The sequence below is a fragment of the Tribolium castaneum genome, unplaced genomic scaffold, assembly GCF_031307605.1.
Source record: "Tribolium castaneum strain GA2 unplaced genomic scaffold, icTriCast1.1 ptg000027l, whole genome shotgun sequence".
NCBI lineage: Eukaryota > Metazoa > Arthropoda > Insecta > Coleoptera > Tenebrionidae > Tribolium > Tribolium castaneum.
In genome coordinates this window covers 223,861-230,000 of record NW_026986636.1, presented here as the reverse complement: position 1 = coordinate 230,000, position 6,140 = coordinate 223,861, and the positions used below count along the sequence as shown (strand labels likewise).

The 6,140-nt window shown below is 37.1% G+C and overlaps 1 pseudogene; it reads left to right on the top strand.

Annotated features, from left to right (window-relative positions):
* LOC135267454 (large subunit ribosomal RNA) overlaps window positions 1–1,048 on the top strand; it is a 9,021-nt pseudogene extending 7,973 nt beyond the window's left edge.
* The last annotated feature ends 5,092 nt before the right edge of the window (window positions 1,049–6,140 follow it).

The window sequence follows — 6,140 nt, the reverse complement described above, 5'->3', positions numbered from 1 at the left end:
TCAAAATTCAAAAAATTTAAAAATCCACCTAATTAATATATGTTATAGTACGGAAGCTCAGGATCAATCTAAGATTAGTTTCAATTTTAAAAATTGATCAAATTAATATATGTTATAGTAGGAAAGCTCAGGATCAATTTAAATATAGTATCAAAATTTCATCCCATTTCCTACTTCAAAAAGACAGGAGGCAAATTTGGCCAAAAGTTTGAAAATCTATGTTTATATTCGGATCGAAGTCGTTTTTTGCAAATGGGTAGCCCCTATAGTCGTGATTACGCTCTAATAATCAGAGTTGACATATTCAGATTAGGGAGGTAGTGGGGGATCGATCGGATCGATGTCGTTTTTTGCACAGAGGCACTCCTTTATCGATAAAATACTAAATATTAAAAACAAAACGCATATGTGATCGAAGACAGGCTACGAAATAGAAATAGAAATTGGTACGCTTTCGAGGTCGGTGCGCATCCGAGTTCGGTACTCATCCGAGGTCAGGTAGCGTTTCTGGTTCACCCGCTAATAGGGAACGTGAGCTGGGTTTAGACCGTCGTGAGACAGGTTAGTTTTACCCTACTGATGACTCGTCGTTGCGATAGTAATCCTGCTCAGTACGAGAGGAACCGCAGGTTCGGACATTTGGTTCACGCACTCGCTCGAGCGGGCGGTGGTGCGAAGCTACCATCCGTGGGATTATGCCTGAACGCCTCTAAGGCCGTATCCTTTCTAGTCAAAGGTGGCAACGATACCTTTAGGAGTTTCGAGAGTCGACAGGCTCAAAACAATGTGACTTTACTAGGCGTTTAACGCTTGCGTACGAACGTCGCACGAGCCCTATTTGCCGTGTGAAGCCACCGATCGGCGGCGGGATCGATCCTTGCCACGTCCGACCAGGCTTCTAGACGGTCAATTATGGGTACATTGTTGTTCGACGTCGAAACTCGGAATTGTCTGTAGACGACTTACGTACCTGGCAGGGTGTTGTACTCGGTAGAGCAGTTTCCACGCTGCGATCTGTTGAGACTCAGCCCTCAGCTTGGGGATTCGTCTTGTCGGCGAGACGAGACCCCGTCAACGTTTAGAAAGCTGAGTGGATAAAAAATATACCCAGCCAGGTACACATTGTTTATATAAAAATTTCTAGTATGCAATGCAACTTGAGCTAATAACCAACATGAACTTACTCCATTTTATTATTACATACGTACCTGGTAAGGTGTTGTATTCGGTAGAGCTGTTTCTACGCTGCGATCTGTTGATACTCAGCTTGGAGATTCGTCTTGTCGGTGAGACGAGACTCCGTCAACGTTTAGAAAGCTGAGAAGATCAAAAAATACACACAGCCAGGTACACATTGTTTATATAAAAATTTCTAGTATGCAATGCAACTTGGGCTAATAACCAACATGAACTTACTCTATTTTATTATTACATACGTACCTGGCAAGGTGTTGTATTCGGTAGAGCTGTTTCTACGCTGCGATCTGTTGATACTCAGCTTGGAGATTCGTCTTGTCGGTGAGACGAGACTCCGTCAACGTTTAAAAAGCTGAGTGGATAGCAAAATACACACACAGCCAGGTACACATTGTTTATATAAAAATTTCTAGTATGCAATGCAACTTGGGCTAACCAACATGAACTTACTCTATTTTATCATTACAAATAAATTTACCTCTCTAAAAACTCTCACTCTTCTCACCACAATTTAATACACTTTAGTAGTGTACAGCCTTATTTCTCTCTCTCAAGTAACAAAAAGACGATGGTGTGGTTGGTGATAGTGATAGAAACCAATTAGTCTTAAAGAGTAAGAGTAATAGAGTAAGAGATGAATAATACAAGAAAGAGGAAAGAGGAAAGAAAGAGAAAGAAAAGAGAAAGAAGACAGAGAGAGAGAGAAAAAGAAAGAAAAAAATTAAAAGGAAGAAGATAGATGATAGAGAGAGAGAGAGAGAGAGAGAGAGAGAGAGAGAGGAAGAGTAGAAGAAAGCCAGCAAATTATTCGAACGACATACTTCGTTCTACGGACTTAGCACATAGCTCTCGCCTAGCACATAGCTCTCGCCTAGCACATAGCGCTCGCCTTGCACCATTCACTGCTTAATAACTACTGCATATAATAAGTCACGATTGCTCATGTGGTAAAATAGTGATGACACAATCATTTTGTTTAAAGGTATGCAACCAACAATACACGAAACGCGCGCTAAAGTTGCCTAAAACCACGAAGTACTACGTATACTTTAATTGTAACGCAACTCGTTTCACAGTAAACGTGTATGAAAATTGCCTATATTCAAGAAGTACTACATTTGTTTAAATATTGTATTAGTGTTACGAAGTACGACGTTTAAATATTATGAATTATTTTTAGTTGTATATAAAATCATAGCTATTTTTGTAAATTAATAATGCAACCCGCAATACACCAAATGTGTATTAATATTGCCTAACTTGTACGAAGTACAACGTTCATTTAAGTGCATTAAGTATGGTGCTCTGTGCGATGAAATACGACGTTCATGTGACCATAAAGTAACAAACGAAGTACGGCGCTCACAAATGCAGCGCTCAAAATTATTGTTTCATTGCACGACGTTTGCTTTGTTTCTGACTGCGACAAAATGCAGCGTTCATTTGATTTTGTACATAGTACAGACAAAGTACGACGTTTACGAAGTACGGCACTCAAGATCGTGATTTTCTTGTACGACGTTTATTTGCACGTGCTGCCGATTGCGACGAAGTACAGCGTTCAATTGACTTTGTACATAGTACAGACGAAGTACGACGTTTGCGAAGTACGGCACTCAAAATCATGATTTTCTTGTTCGACGTTTATTTGCACTTGCTGTCGACTGCGACGAAGTTTAGCGTTCATTTGACTTTGTACATAGTACAGACGAAGTACGACGTTTGCGAAGTACGGCACTCAAAATCGTGATTTTCTTGTACGACGTTTATTTGCATGTGCTGCCGACTGCGACGGAGTACAGCGTTCAATTGACTTTGTACATAGTACAGACGAAGTACGACGTTTGCGAAGTACGGCACTCAAAATTGTGATTTTCTTGTACGACGTTTATTTGCACGTGCTGCCGACTGCGACGAAGTACAGCGTTTAATTGACTTTGTACATAGTACAGACGAAGTACGACGTTTGCGAAGTACGGCACTCAAAATCGTGATTTTCTTGTAAGACGTTTATTTGCAGTTGCTTCCGACTGCGACGAAGTTTAGCGTTCAATTGACTTTGTACATGGTACAGACGAAGTACGACGTTTGCGAAGTACGGCACTCAAAATCATTATTTTCTTGTACGACGTTTATTTGCACTTGCTGCCGACTGCGACGAATAACAGCGTTCAATTGACTTTGTACATAGTACAGACGAAGTACGACGTTTGCAAAGTACGGCACTCAAAATCACGATTTTCTTGTAAGACGATTATTTGCAGTTGCTTCCGACTGCGACGAAATGCAGCGTTCATAGTACAAACGAAGTACGACGTTCACAAAGTAATGAAGTAAAACGTAAACATTAAATAATAATAATGCAACCCACAATACATTAATTGTGTATCAAAATTGCATAACTTTTACGAAGTACAACGTTCAAAAATATTAAAGAATTTTATTTCTGTGGTATATAATAAAAAACCAGCAAATTTTTTTGCAAATTACGTATCTGTAAATAAATGTAAACATTTAGCAACTAATCAAAATTGTTTTTTTGCTTAGATATTAAAGTAAAACATAAAAATATATTAAATTTATAGAATGCAACCCGCAGCACACTAGATGTGCATTAATATTGCATAACCTTTACGAAGTACGACGTCCAAAAATATTAAATTTTTTTTATATTGAGGCAAAAAGTGAGAAGACATAAATTAATAATAGTGCAACCTGCAATACACTGAATATGTACTGATGTTGCATAACCTTCACGAAGTACTACGTTTAAATATAAATTAATATTATTGCGACCCGCAATACACTAAATTTGTATTAATATTGCATAACCTACACGAAGTACGACGTTCAAGAATATTAAAGAATTTTATTTCTGTGGTATATAATAAAAAAAACAGCAAATTTTTTTGCAAATTACGTATCTCTAAATAAATGTAAACATTTAGCAACTAATCAAAATTGTTTTTTTGCCTAGACATTAAAGTAAATCATAAAAATACATTAAATTTATAAAATGCAACCCGCAGCACAACAGATGTGCATCAATATTGCATAACTTTTACGAAGTACGACGTCCAAAAATATTACATTATTTTTATATTAAGGTAAAAAGTGAGAAAACATAAATTAATAATAATGCAACCTGCAATACACTTAATATGTACTGATGTTGCATAACCTTCACGAAGTACTACGTTCAAGTATAAATTAATATTATTGCGACCCGCAATACACTAAATTTGTATCAATATTGCATAACTTACACGAAGTACAACGTTCAAAAATATTAAATATTTTATTTGTAGTTTGCATATAATAAAAAAAAACAAATTTTTATGTAAATTACGTATCTGTAAATAAACGTACACATTTAACAATTAAATAAACTTAGTATTTTGGCCTAGATATTAAATTAAAACATAAAAATGCATAATATTACACACACAGCATAATACACACACAGCCAGGTACACATTGTTTATATAAAAATTTCTAGTATGCAATGCAACTTGGGCTAACCAACATGAACTTACTCTATTTTATCATTACAAATAAATTTACCTCTCTAAAAACTCTCACTCTTCTCACCACAATTTAATACACTTTAGTAGTGTACAGCCTTATTTCTCTCTCTCAAGTAACAAAAAGACGATGGTGTGGTTGGTGATAGTGATAGAAACCAATTAGTCTTAAAGAGTAAGAGTAATAGAGTAAGAGATGAATAATACAAGAAAGAGGAAAGAGGAAAGAAAGAGAAAGAAAAGAGAAAGAAGACAGAGAGAGAGAGAAAAAGAAAGAAAAAAATTAAAAGGAAGAAGATAGATGATAGAGAGAGAGAGAGAGAGAGAGAGAGAGAGAGAGAGAGAGGAAGAGTAGAAGAAAGCCAGCAAATTATTCGAACGACATACTTCGTTCTACGGACTTAGCACATAGCTCTCGCCTAGCACATAGCTCTCGCCTAGCACATAGCGCTCGCCTTGCACCATTCACTGCTTAATAACTACTGCATATAATAAGTCACGATTGCTCATGTGGTAAAATAGTGATGACACAATCATTTTGTTTAAAGGTATGCAACCAACAATACACGAAACGCGCGCTAAAGTTGCCTAAAACCACGAAGTACTACGTATACTTTAATTGTAACGCAACTCGTTTCACAGTAAACGTGTATGAAAATTGCCTATATTCAAGAAGTACTACATTTGTTTAAATATTGTATTAGTGTTACGAAGTACGACGTTTAAATATTATGAATTATTTTTAGTTGTATATAAAATCATAGCTATTTTTGTAAATTAATAATGCAACCCGCAATACACCAAATGTGTATTAATATTGCCTAACTTGTACGAAGTACAACGTTCATTTAAGTGCATTAAGTATGGTGCTCTGTGCGATGAAATACGACGTTCATGTGACCATAAAGTAACAAACGAAGTACGGCGCTCACAAATGCAGCGCTCAAAATTATTGTTTCATTGCACGACGTTTGCTTTGTTTCTGACTGCGACAAAATGCAGCGTTCATTTGATTTTGTACATAGTACAGACAAAGTACGACGTTTACGAAGTACGGCACTCAAGATCGTGATTTTCTTGTACGACGTTTATTTGCACGTGCTGCCGATTGCGACGAAGTACAGCGTTCAATTGACTTTGTACATAGTACAGACGAAGTACGACGTTTGCGAAGTACGGCACTCAAAATCATGATTTTCTTGTTCGACGTTTATTTGCACTTGCTGTCGACTGCGACGAAGTTTAGCGTTCATTTGACTTTGTACATAGTACAGACGAAGTACGACGTTTGCGAAGTACGGCACTCAAAATCGTGATTTTCTTGTACGACGTTTATTTGCATGTGCTGCCGACTGCGACGGAGTACAGCGTTCAATTGACTTTGTACATAGTACAGACGAAGTACGACGTTTGCGAAGT